Genomic DNA, 13,917 nt, shown 5'->3' with positions numbered 1-13,917 from the left:
TTTAACATCTCTTCCTCTGGGCCGCCTTGGTGGCTCAGCGGTTGAGGGTCTGCCTTCGATCCAGGGCGAGATCCTGGGTTCCGGGATGGAGTACCGCATCAGCCTCCCTGCGAGGAGCCTGCTTCTCCCTCTGCTTGTGTCTCTGCCTCTCTCTGTTTCTCATGAATAAATAAGTAAAATAAATTAAAAAAAAAATCTCTTCCTCTGAAAGCTTTTTAAAACAGATAACCAATCTGTTTGAAGAGGTTCAGTTCAGTATCTCCAGATCTTTCCAGACAACTAATATCTGTGTACAGTAAACAAGTAAAACTACATTGCTACTAAGATTAACATCAGTAAAGTCAGATTATAAAAGCTCTAAAGTAATCCTGAATCTCATCGTTCACGTTGTTAGATAGTTAGCCCACATAACAAGAGACTAAAAAGTAGACTGTTTATAACACAATCTATAAAGAGACATACTTTGTAACTGTGGTGTGAGTTTAAAAAAAAATAAAAGTCACTAGACACCTTGATCGAGACTTGACTCTGAGTGCATCCTTCTCAACACATTTCCAGCAGTTTGGCAAAGTGCCCAGGGATGATTAGCAGCCAGTGTATGTAAGGGAGGGATATGGTCAATCTAAATTGTATCAAGTCTCCCCCCAGTGGTCATAGACAAATAACAAGAAAAGGGGGAAATTGTTGCACCTTCTGTGAGACTGACCAGAAATACACTGTGCAGAACCTGGGCCCTACAAGAAAGAAACAAAATCTTTAATTCAATACTAGCAACCTACCAGTAAAGAGATCTTTTATGCTTCTCTGCTCTTACGATATTCATAAATGTGAAGCCTATTTTTGGAAGGAAAGAACCTACAGGCAAAATAAAACTAGCATATTTCTTCTCAGTATATATTTTTAAAGGAATAAACAATATCTTCAGACAGCCCAGTATTGGTTTTACCTAAAACAACCAGGTGTTCATTCTCCTTAAAATATATACCAGCACAGCCCTTGCAAGTTAACTACATTTACCTGAAGTAGGGTTGTTACAAATTTAGTCATTTACCAAATGAATTGCCTTGTTAAAGAAAATTATCAGTGTTACAAACCTAATGTCTACTTTGCAAAACACTCTTTCAAAAACCACCTAGAACTAGATAATTTATAATACAGTAAGTGATGTCAAACATACAAATGGGTCCTCTTGCTTCTTGTAATATTTATTTTCTTGGTGCTTTTACAATTAGATAGCCTTTGACTAGCACTAACCCTATATTATTTGCAACTCTCGGCAATAATTTGCTGTTACTCACTTTTAACAAAGCCTGGATGTCAAAAATGTGAAAGGCATTTAATTAAAACATCTGCTGTCTTCTAACCATCCATTATTAAGTGGTAAAGTACATTTTAAAAAGATGGTAAATACTCAACTTCAATTTAAAAACAGCCTTTTAAAAAGGTAACACAATTATGGCTGTCTTGGTTATCCCAAGCTAAAAAGGAGGGGAGAGGGGAAGGAGAGAAGCAGGCTGTGTAGTCTTCTGGAACAATTTCAGCTTGAAATGAGACTCAGGGAAAAAAAAAAAAAAAAAAGCAAACTGCTCCCTCAAATGTTTAAGAAAAATATGATTCATTTTTAAAAAATCCAACAGTTGGCTCAAAGAACAAAAAAACGATTCTGTCTTATGTAGTGCTACCAGACTTGCTTAAGCACCTTAATTTTTCCAGTGTTTATTTAATCTAGAATGTAAAATAATTCATTTTGAAATTCCAGGTGAGAAAGGAATTGAGGAGCATCAATTGGAAAAGGACACACACACACCCAGCTACCCCACTGGTTGATGTTTTTTCATAAAAATATTTAGTGTGCAACCCCCAAAGGATAAAACAGAACAATTAAAAGAGTTACCATTTGAATATTATGTAACCTTGGTCTAAAATAAAAGAAACATGGGACTTTAAAAAAGTAGCATGTTGTGCAAACACATATTTAAATATGTATTTAAATACAGATTTCAGATACAAATGACCTCAAAATGACACAACCCCAAAGTTCTTTGTTTACTGTAATAAGGCCTCAGAAGATAGGTCTATAATCAGGCCCGATCCCTGACCATAACTGCACAGTAGGTACCTAAAAGGAGCAGGATCACCTTAGTTGCGGTGTTCTACGTATGCACCGCAACTATCTCTGCATTGATTACCACCGTGCTACCTCGCCTGAGATGTTCGACATACATAAGTTTCCAAACGACGATTTGCAAGATTTCACGGGTGGAAATGGCTGCTAAACCATACTCCAAACTGAAGAGCCTTTCAACACACCTCAAATGTTCCGAACCACATTACACGGAGACCGATTCAGGAAGCATAAAGTAGAATTCCAACAAGCCCCAAAGGCGTAGGAAAAGAGTAAAAAAAAAAAAAAAAAAAAAAGAAACCCAACGTGGCTAGCTTGACCTTAACAGGCTGTTTGTAAGTAATGCGGAGAATTTTTCTGAGCTTCCCCATCAGCCTTCAATTCCCTTCCTCGCCTGCCCCCAATCCCCTTACATAAATGCACGCCCCAACTGATGAAGTTGAATGGATGTCCTCTCCAGCTGTAATCCCAGGAGCTGGTGAGATGGGGACTAAACTCCCAATAAAGTGTTAAAAAAAAGTCCTTCTGAAAAAAAAAAAAATAAAATAAATAAATAAATAAATTGATGGAGATATATCTCCATCAACCAGTCCACAGCCGGTCATCATACCGGCCGCAGGGATCCCTAAATCGACTCCCTCCTGGCCCTCCTCCACGTCGCCTTAAAAGAAAAGAAAAAAAAAGAAAAAATCCCCAGCACCTCTCTGGTTCCAGATTAACGTACCCAGGATCCGAAAGCGAACGGAGGCTCAGCAGCGAACGCCTCCGGAGGAGCGTGTGCCTGGCCCACAACCACTTGGACCAGACGAGTCCCGTGCCTCGGAAGTAGCAGCAGTAGTTGCAGAAAGCCTCCTCCCCCCCAAGAACTTGGGGCTCGGGAGCACGCCCGGCGCCGGCCCCGAGGGTGTCGGTCGCAGCGCCCACCGCCCCCGGCGCGGCTCTCCATTCATGCCTGGGGCGCCGCTCCCGCCGCGGAGGGTGGGCGCCCGCGCTCGGCTCCCGGCCCCCGGCTCCCGGCTCCCCCGGGCTGCCCGCGCGCCCCCAGCCCGGCCCCCGCCGGCCCCCGCCGGCCCCCGCCGCGGCCGCGCCGCCGAGCGCGTGGAGGGAGAGCCGGGCGCCGCGCGGCGGCGGGCAGCAGGGGCCAGACACGTTGCCGCGCTCCGCCCGCCCGCAGCCCGCAGCCGGGGAGCCGGGGAGCCGGGGAGCCGGGGAGCCGGGGAGCCCGGGAGCCCGGGGCCGGCACAGCGCGCCGCATCTGCGCCTCCGGGCCCGGGCCAGGCGCACGAGCAGCCCTCGCACCGCGCCGCCCGCTCGCCGAGCCCAGGTGCTGCGGGGGCGGGGCGGGCCGGGGTCCCCGCGTGGCGCGCGGCGAGCCCGCTCCCGGGGCAGCCTGGGGCCCCGGCAACTCACCGGCTCGCACCTCGGCCGCCTCCGCGCCGCCGCCGCTGCTCTCCCTCAGCCGCAGGCGCCGCCGAGCAGCCCCATCTACAAACTCGGGGCTCCCAGTTGGGAAACGCGAGAGGCGGCTCTCACGCCTCTCCGCCCCCTCCCTCGGCTCCCCACTCCGCCCCGGCTCCGGTCGCCGCCGCCGCCGCCGCCGCCGCCGCGCGCTCCGCCGGCCTCCCCTCCGCCGCCCTCCTCCTCCCCCCGCTCCTCCCCCGCCTCCCCCTCCTCCCCCGCCCCCCGCTCCTCCTCGCGCCGCCGCGGCCGGGGCGCGCTCCCTCCGGGCCTCGCGCGTGCGCCGGAGCCGGGGAGCGCGCGCTCGGGCGCGAGGAGGAGGCGCCGCCCCCGCGCAGCCCGGCCCCGCGCAGCCCGGCCCCGCCCCTCCGGCCGCGGCGCGGCGACCAGGTGGAGCCCCCCTCCGAGCGCGAGCGCGAGCGCCAGCCGACAGCGCCGCCTGCGCGCCGGGGCCTCCCTCCGCCCGGCCTCCTCCCTCCGCCCGGCCTCCTCCCGCCGCAGGCCGCGGGCGCCCAGTCCGCGCGGGGTCTTCCGGCCCAGACCGCCGCTGTCATCCTGCATTTACCGATAGGCAAGGTGCTCCCTGGGGCAGAAAAGACGCTCCTCCCTGCCGTTTCCAAGAGTTTACGTTCCAAGAGCCGGGTCCTGGGGCACAAAGCCTAAACAGGCGAAGGAGAGCCTCCGGGGAATCTCCTCCCTTGCCCTTCGCACCCCACCCCCCCCCCCCCGGTTCTGATGGGTGTTTGGCCGGGTCTGCAACGTTGAGGCTGCCCTTTATGAATTTTCTCCCAAAGGCCCAAAGGGGGGTGGGGGTGGGGAGGGGCGTGATTCCCACCCAAGGCACCGGGCTGCCCCGAGAGCTCCTCTCCCAGCGCGGGCAGCCCGTGGAACTCCCAGAGTTGGCTCCGCCGCACCTTCCCCGGACACCAGGTGTTCAGCTCCTCCCGAGCATCTGGCCTTACCACACCTCCGCAGGGGCAACTGCGCCCCCCTTGCCCCCTCTACTCTCAACTCTGACTCTGCGTAGTGTGGCGAGCTCTGATGAGTGTCCGGGGGTGAGATGACACGTTTTGACAGCGCAGATTTAATTTTTTTCAGTTGAAAGGAACCGAGCCATGCAGTGCAGCGAAGACTCTGGCTAGAAAAACACAGCAAGGCAATCGGAGAACTTCCAGTTCCTCTAACATCTACCTGATTCCACAAGGTGTCTGCGAACCGTCAGACCTGTGATGGGGGCTTTTGAAAAAGCTCTTGTGTTCTTCTTGAAATTGGAGAAAACCTGTGAAGATGTTGTTTAAATTTCACGAAATGTTTACTGCAGTCCTTTCAAACAGTGAGTGTAGAAAGTGCAAGTAAAACTTGACGTGAGGAATAGCCCATCAGGAGACCTCCTCGATGCAGCCTTTGTTGGCTTCTCTTGGGCTTGTTGCACAGTGCTGCAAAAGCAGGATCTTTCCTGGCAAATGTTTGCAGAATGAGTGGATGCATCGTGGTCCTTTGGATTCTGAGATGGGAGTTTCAAACTATTTAGGATCCCCCCCTCTCTGTGAGTGTGGTTAGCATGATAGAGAGGGAGAGAATACTGTGGATGAGGGGTATTAGAAGGCCTGGTTCCCTAAAAAGTGTTTTTTCTTTTTTTCTCCTTAGCCTCAACCAAGCATCAAAGATTAATTTACTTTTCCAATAGGATCATTAATTTTGCAAACCAACATGCAGGGGGAGTTTGTAGAGTATTAATTGAGAACCTTCCTTCCTGGAACAGCAAACCTGAGGAGGGGAAATTAGAAGCATTTACAGAGACTTGAATGTACAAAGGGGTACAGAGTAGCTTTGAGCACATGTTGCGCCCCTCTCCCTGTCGTCAGGCCTGCTGGACAAAATGAAGTAGAGTGTGTGGTATGCTCAAGAGTGACGCAAGGTGGAGGCAGCATGGAAGAATGAGGTTTCTCTTCTCAGAGATACAGCATAATTTTCAAGTCTTCCTTTTTTCTCTTCTTTGCTTCCCCAGGCTCATTTGCTTCCCACAGGATACCCAGTGTCTCATTCCTGCTGTATGCCACCCAGGCCTCCTCACTTTTCTCCCTCCTGGCCCCCAACTTCACTACATCCCCTGCTGCCCAGCTACTGCCCTGAGCTCTTCTGGAGGTCAGGGGATGAATGTCATTTTGGGGTGTCTTTTTGATCCCTATAGTAAGTACACTTTTATTTTCTCAAGGGTCTTCCCGAAACAATGTCCTAACTTCCTACTCTACCTCCATTCCCTGCAAATAGGAGGAAATTTTGGGGAGGGAGAGACAGGGGAGTCTCTGCTTCTAAAATTACATATAGACTTCCCTGACTTACATCTAGGACCTGCCCTGGCCGACTCCCTTATTCCTGCATGCACCAGGGACCCGTATTTGGAAACAGGAATATAGGAACAATGACATTTTATTTGCAATTCTAAATTTATTCTCTAAATAATGACAGCAGCTGTTAGATGGAGGCTTATCACAGTTGTAAGACAACCTCATCCTCACAACCAGAAAAATGATTGTGCTCTTCAACTATTGCTTCAATTGCTCCTCTTCAGGCTTCTCTTGCCAGTGAAGTTTCTCCTTTAGTGTCTATTTTTATCAAATACTCATATACAGGTTGTATTATGAAACACTTACTACTTTTTATAAATAATATGCCACTTTATGACATCCTCCCCTTCCTCTAAACTTTAAAGGTGGGACATGCCAAAATAAATTTGAAGTGATCTAATAGGAACATTTGGAACTCTCATCATTGCTTGCCGGCCCACCTTTCTGAGAGGTCATAATTTCTGAGACACTACCCATCCATTTCCCGTATCTGTTACAACTTCTTCATTCCAGAAAGGGGAGTGTTATGATTGAAAATGATGGGGAATTCTTCTCTTCAGTGTCCTTAATGATCTGACTTTTCATTTCCTTCAAGGTTACTCTAGAGGGATAGTTTTACCACAGCCCAATATCTCCTAACCATAACTCAATTTAAAGTCTGAATTTTGGTTCTTAATCCCAAAGCATCCATCGTTGGCTTTACTTCCTCCTTCCAATACAAACAAAAGTTTCCATACTTTTAATATGATTGCGTTTTCTTTTCTCTTCTGACCTGCTTTGCTACTTCAGAAACAGAATTTTACTAAAGAACAAGTCCCAAATTTTAGCAAAGCAAGTTACTTGCTCATTTTCCAACTAATCCATCATAATAAAAGCGGTGATGCTCCAGGAATATAGCTTTATGAAAAATTGCAAGTGACATGCATCACAAAGTCCAACCAAGCTTTCCCCCAGAATACTTTATTTAGCTTCACCCCTTTTATCTCTGTTCACTAAGCTAGGTCAGACTCCAATTTCCAGCCTCCTTGCTAACCTTTCTAATTCAAGTCTCTTGCTTGCTTGCTTGCTTGCTTGCTTGCTTGCTTGCTTGCAATTTTCCCTATGCTTAGAACAGTGCTTTTCATTTTTGGCTATTTATTAGGATCATCCAGGGAACTTTAAAAACAAACAAACAAACAAACAAAAATCACTAATAGCTGAGTCCTGCCTCTAGATTTAATTGTTCTGGCGTGAAGCATGGGCACCACGCTTTTTCAGAGCTCTGCAGGTAATTCTAATATGTAGCTAGAGTTAAGAAAGAACCACTGAAATGAGTCTGCTTCCAAACATTTATACCAAAGCTTCCCAGAACATTGGGGTGACTCCAAATTACCTCAAGTAATCAAATTAAAATACTTAATCCTGTGCTTTAAGACTCTTTGCCAATTGACTAGAATAGTCCCCTTTCAAAACAGCTTAAATTTATCTCCTTCCTAAAGCTTCTCCAGATTAGTCTCACCTGGCTGCCTAAAGATCACTGTTCCCAATTCTCTGAGTATTCCATCTGGCACTGGTTTACAAGCCCCTGGACCACAGTTGATTGTGTATATTATTGTTTTAATCCAGCTTTCATAGATACCTGTCAGGGGCTTTTCTTGTCATCTAAATCTCTCTGAAGTCCCACTAGGTCAACAGACAATCTCAAAATAAACAGAAATGTTATTCTTGGTGGAACTTTCCCCTACCTATCTGAAATCAGAACATTCCCTGACACTATGGCAGTTCATTTTTTGAACACCACAATTAAAGCCAACAGTTATAAAAATTTATGTGTTTAGGGTTGTTTATTGTTTCTTACAAAAAGAAAAACAGAAACAAAACTGTATATGTAGTAATCTCCCTAACTCTCTCTCCTTACAACCACTCATTCACTTACAAATGATTACATATCAAATTTGCTTCCACACCCACCTTTCTATTGAAACTGTCACGACTGAGATTTTTCATTCAAGTGTTGATTCATTTATTTACTCATTTATTAGTGATAAATGCTGGAAATAAAATCATTAACATTGTCAAATTACCCCTACCTTATGGTGGAAAATAATAAGCAATTAAAATATCACGTGATAAATGTTATGTCAGGAGTCTTACAGAGACACAATAGAATCATGGGGGAGAGTCTTAGCTTAGTGTTCAAACAATCCAACTTCTCAGTGTTTGAGGAGGTTGACCAGCACACCCCCACCTTTTAATCTTTTTTTCCTTTCATTTTCCTGATTCTATACAACTCAGAAACTTCTTCAGTTTCTCTGATTATTCCTTGTCTGACCTCTTGTTGCATCATCTCCTCCCACTTCCTAAATTAAAATGTTATACTAAGAAGGAAGAGACTTTTGAGGAAAAATTTGTAGAAAAAGAGACTACTTCCCTCAAGAATATCATGACCCTTAGAACGCCATCTTCAATGCTTCCACATCTGCATCTACTGTTCTATTCTCCCCCAGGGATGGTTCAACTTCCTGTTGAATGTTTCCATCTGGATAAGTCATTCAAGCTCAAATTCACATGTCTAAAATAAAATTCACTGCTTCTGCTACCCTACTCAATCCCCTCCTGTGAGTTTCCCTTGCATCTCCATTTCCTTACCTCTCTTTACCCTTTCTATAACAGACAGCCTGAACCCAGGTCCCTTGAAGTTCACCTTCTGAATGTTATAGGAGTAGATTCTCTTGTTCATTTCCTCTGACAGTACAGACTCTACTCGCCCAAACTCATGCATACCTGAATGCCAGGTGCCAGGCATGTCATCCCAGCCTGCTCACTGCCTGTGGGACTCCATTCACAAGGTCATTCATAGCTATCTTCAAGGCTTCCCTGTGTATGGGTATTACACATCAGCCATATCGTGTGACTTCATATTCCTACCCCTCTGTTTTTGAAGCAATGCCTTCCCTCATCTCTGCTGATCAAACAGAAACTTTATGCCCATCTCACATCCTCATTTTCTATTAAAACTTTTTTGCCCCACACCAAAAAGAGGCAATTGCATTATTTTGAATTCTTATAACACTTTGATGATTTCTCACAGCCCTTTCCTATTCTACTTCGTAATAGTATCATTTATGTTTTTGAATATTAATCTTAACACTCTTTTCACCACCACCCTTGGGCCCCTTCTTGTTTGCAAATAAGAGTCCAGGGTGCTGTGTATGGGAATGCCTGTGGCACAATATTGATCATAGTAGGAGCTCATTTATGGAAACAGATAAAGTTGTTAATTGGTGAGCTTCTAAAACTAAAGAAAATTAAATGGCAAAAATGTTGCTAATTAGAATTGAACTCCTATTCTTAAATATGCAAGTTTTGAGTCTTACAAGGACAATCAGATTTCAGGCAGGGACTCTAACAGAGCTACTTGACTTTATCTTGTCAGTAGCCAACCTCTATGTCTAATTAATCCTATGAATCCTATGAATCCCATGAGAATCCTATGGGGTTCTCATTTAAAACTTAACCTCTAAATTCCACGTTTTTCTATTTATATACGAGCTGAGAAAAAAAAATAGCCCTTCTACTCAGGTACCAAGTGAGGATTTAGAAAGATACAAAAAAAGGAAAAGAATATATAGTCTTCATTGGGGAGGGAGAGGCATGAGTCCTGGAGGGCAGAGAAGGTCTTGTCTTTCTGAGGAGTTTTGTGCCATTATAGTAAAAAAAAAAAAAAAAAAAAAAAAAAGAGTATCTGAATAGCTATTAACCACAAAAACAAATGGTAAAACTCTCAGTCTCATGCTCCTCCAGAAGACTGAAGAGCAGTCATGAAGGTGCAGAACAGTTACTTAAGACATTGTTGTTGTTGTTGTTTTTGTTACATAAGTGAATGACAGATGGTCAAGATTAGGGAAGTGAGAACAAAGATAGATGCAGGTGTATATGTGTGTAAATAGGGGTTGGTCAGGGCAAGCCACTTTGGCTGTTAAAAGTCCAAAAACCTAATGGCCCATTCTAAAGTGATGCCATCTTCATGGTAGACAAGTATAGGGCACTTTATTCCTTCTTAAGATAGCAGCTACTTATAAATATGAAAGTCCAAGTCTTTAAAAAAAATCCCATTTTGATAATAATAGTGAATAATGACAACTACCTATTGAGCTCACACCTCGTGGAAAACAGTGTTTTATGTCTTTTTATCCAATTTAAGTCATTAATATTACAAACACTCTGCAAACAAGGAAATAAGTGAAGAAGGGTTAAGTTAACCTTCCCAGGGCTCCAGAACTAGAGGTGTTCAAGTCAGTTTAAATGCAAAGCTCCTGCTCATTCCCACACCTCATACACAGAGTGCTTTGTAACTCTCAGGTCCATTCAACTGGAGAGAATTATAGTACAAGTCCCCACAATTAAGGGTTCTCTGTAACATGTCATTTAACTTGGATTCATCACCATGGTTTTCAAACTTACTGTGTATTTTTGAACAACCTAGAATTTGTGGAAAGGCTATTGTTGTTGTTGTTACAGTAGAACTATATTATAGAAAAGTCCAAATTTTTCTGAACTAGGCTTCTTGAGAAATAAAAGGGTAATAGATAAAATAGTAAACAATACCTTAAAATGACTAAGAAAAGTTTCTTCTACTCATTTAGAAATACATGACCATTGTTTAGCTGTCAACACATTGCACTGAAGATGGTTTTATAGTTTTTTTTTTTTAAAGATGTTATTTATTCATGAGAGACACAGAGAGAGGCAGAGACACAGGCAGAGGGAGAAACAGGCTCCTCACTGGGAGCCTAATATGGGACCCAATCCCAGGACCCGATCTCAGGACCCCAGGACCATGACCTGAGATGAAGGCAGACGTTCAACCAGTGAGCCACCCAGGTATCCCTGGTTTTATAGTTTTGTAGTTACTTACCAAATAAGAAAGGAATAGAGAAGGATTGATATCCAGCTTCACAATGTATAAATTCACTTCTCTACAAGGAAATAATAATTCTAGATTAAATGAAATACTTTTTAAACATAATGTACGTCAATTATCAGTAACAGAACATTACAGAAACTATTACTCTAGTTTTTGGGATTGTTTTTCTCATTGCCTATTAACTTCACCTTCCTTAGAGAATGTGATGGATGCAGAGAGACACTCCCCAGATACGCTTCAAGGAAAGACTTGTTACTCCAGCTGCAGGATTGCTATCAGAAGAAAGGCTCCAGCTCCTGTGAGCCCTTTGGGGATCACCTGAGCTGCAGAAAGCCCGCATGATCAACTTCATGCCCCAAGCTCTTTCCAGGGTGATCCATGTTAAATGACTGGTGGAAAGGGTAGAGGATCTAAAGGTCCAGCTGCCAAGAGGCCATTTTAGCTCGACTTCCTGTGGGATCAGCTAAGACTGTTGTTCAGTCCTGCATTCCACATTGATTTCTCCCTTGGACCAATCTTGCTACCTTTTCCTCCTTCTGCAGGTGTTGATCCAAGCACACCTACTGAACTACACACTGAAATCTGTCTCAGGGTCTGCCCCTCAGAGAATGCAATAGGTAACAAAAGAAAGGGACACTTTTGATTCATATATCACACATTTCTTTACCTTAGGGAGAAAACATAATCAAGTCATATGTGCTAATTCAATTGTTTCAGGGGAGATTCAGGCTGACTCTGAATCTATTTAATTTTTTGTATGTATATATTTTTTTTATTTATGCATGGATAATTGCTTTGCTGGTTGTTATGAGGGATGCAGCTAAGTGAAAGAAACTTTGTTGACTTAGAAGAGCTTACAGTTTATGATGGATGCCTCTCATTTTCATCTAACCAATGTTCCTTCCCTTATGTTCTGATACTTCCATCCTCTCTTTTCCTTTGGGGAAATGTTTATGTCACTACTCACTGCTTTAAATTCCAGTAGGGCTGCTAATCATGGTATCCTTCCCAACCTCTCAAGTCACAGGAGTGGCCATCTGACACGGCATAGCCAATCAGAGGACTCCCTCCCTTAGCTACAGTGATTGGTCCAAGAAGTAAGCATGTTACCTAAATCAAGAAAAGTTGGGATTTTTATATACTACAGTAAGCAGAAAGGTACGTTTTTTTCTTTCCTCTAATCAACACTTGGAGAAACTCAGGAAAGGAAGATTTAGTAATGCCTGAGGCCAGCCCTGGACTCTTCTGGTTACATAAGTTCACAAGACCATTTTTAACTTAAGCTAATTTGAGTTGGATTTCTATCACTTGGCACTGAGTTCTGACTTACAATCTATTTGGGGGAGAAGTTATACACTTATAAAATGTTAACTCACAACACAATCAAGATATGATTATATGGTAGTTAGGTAATTATGAGGATACAGACATATTGTAGGTACTTAACCTTTATTTGATTAACTAATTCCAATTTTTTAAATCAAGAAGTGATGATTGTAATTCATCTCATTCTAATTCAATATATAATTCTTTCAAGTTGAATACATATCTAAAATGTATTAAAGTGTATCATTGCAACACATACCAGTTACCCAGAGATATCTATTTATATATTTCAGAATTAAGGCAAGATGATATGTATATAATGCAGGTAATAGGGTACAAGAGTTTTAGAATCAAAGAGCTCTAGGTTCTGTTTCTAGATTTACTTCTTGTGAGCTGAGTAACCTTGGGCAAGTTATCCAATATATGACAGCCTTTCTTTTTTTCATCTGCAAAGCAGGTATAATAGTCCTATCTTGTAGGATATTTCAGGATTATAAATTCAACCTGTAAAATGCTTGCTTAGAGCAGAGAGAAATTATTGACTATTATTATTTTCGCACTAGTTGTAAAACAGCAAATGACTATTTGCTAATTATTTTTAGTGCATAATTATGAGCCAAGAATGCCCTTAACTGATAATCTTTCCTCTCCAAGAAGACTAAATTTCCACTATATCTACTATTGTTAAACATGATCTGGAATTTCTAGTCAGTGCAATATGATAAAGACAAGAGATAGTTATTCAGATTAGGAAGGAGAGACAAAGTTATCATTATTTACAGATGATGAAATTGTAGCTCTTGATGAATAATCAACTAAAGTAACTAATAGGATAAAATGGAAAGATTTGACAGATAATCAGATCTGATCAAAATGTACAAAGTGTAATTCATTTCCATAGACATAATAATATGATATAAAATTAAACTGAAAGAGCAAATATCCCAATCAAAATAGCAACAAAAATGTGCCATACCAGAAACTGAAACATAAAACCAAAGTAATTGAAATATACAGTATAGGAGAAAGAGTAGATAGATAGATTTATAGAATAAAATAGTCAATACATAGGTCTATGTATATATGGGAATTTGGGAGTGCAAAAGTTACTGTTTAAAATAACTAGAGAAAGTTTGGCTACTCAAAAAGATGGTATGAAGATAATTGGCAAAATGCTTTTAAAATACCATCCACAGCTTAAATTCCAGTTGAAGAGTTAAGTCTGAAAGATTAAACCATAGGAGTGTCTAAAAGAGAATATACCATTATACCAGGGCAGAAACTATAATCAAAAGACTAAAAACTACACAAAATTATTTGGAAAAAAAGATGCCATAAACAAAGTTGAAAATCAAATGATAAATTTAGAAATACAAGTGAAATCCATGACAAAGTGTTATCATTTAAAAAGAATATCTAGAAATTAGTATAGATATAAATGAGCGGATTAATATGTGACAAATGCAAGCTTGGCTGAATTGATGTTCTTTAGGATTCACCTTTTACACTAAAAAATTTATGAAAGTTAATGAAGTTTCAATAGAAGCCAGTTGCTCAAATTATTCTTTAAATTTAGAACAAAGTGTCATGAAACTTTTTTTAAAAAGAGAGGATGACTTGAGTCAGTTTGATTCCCAAAGTGTAGGGATTGTACTTGCTTTAATTAAAGCCTTTTGCATGGTACCTAGCAGGCTGCTTTACACAGATGGGTGTTTAATGATGATGATGCAGTCTATAATAATGTTCACACAATA

General features: G+C 42.7%; 1 protein-coding gene across 7 annotated transcripts in view; it reads right to left on the bottom strand.

The window, feature by feature from the left end:
- The window catches only part of PALS2 (protein associated with LIN7 2, MAGUK p55 family member), a 106,793-nt gene extending 103,035 nt beyond the window's left edge, over positions 1-3,758 (bottom strand). The window contains exon 1 of one of the 7 annotated variants that reach the window (XM_025464398.3): positions 3,536-3,758. The gene's annotated coding sequence lies outside the window, so the exon portion shown is untranslated. Of the gene's footprint in view, positions 1-2,849; positions 2,981-3,535 lie in introns of those variants that run through there. The other 6 variants (XM_025464399.3, XM_035698291.2, XM_035698290.2 and 3 more) reach the window with 6 other exon arrangements.
- Between the last annotated feature and the right edge of the window lie 10,159 nt (positions 3,759-13,917).

The sequence above is a fragment of the Canis lupus genome, chromosome 14 (assembly GCF_003254725.2).
Source record: "Canis lupus dingo isolate Sandy chromosome 14, ASM325472v2, whole genome shotgun sequence".
NCBI classification, from domain to species: domain Eukaryota; kingdom Metazoa; phylum Chordata; class Mammalia; order Carnivora; family Canidae; genus Canis; species Canis lupus.
The sequence above is the reverse complement of the archived record's forward strand: the minus strand, read 5'-3'. Positions and strand labels throughout refer to the sequence as shown.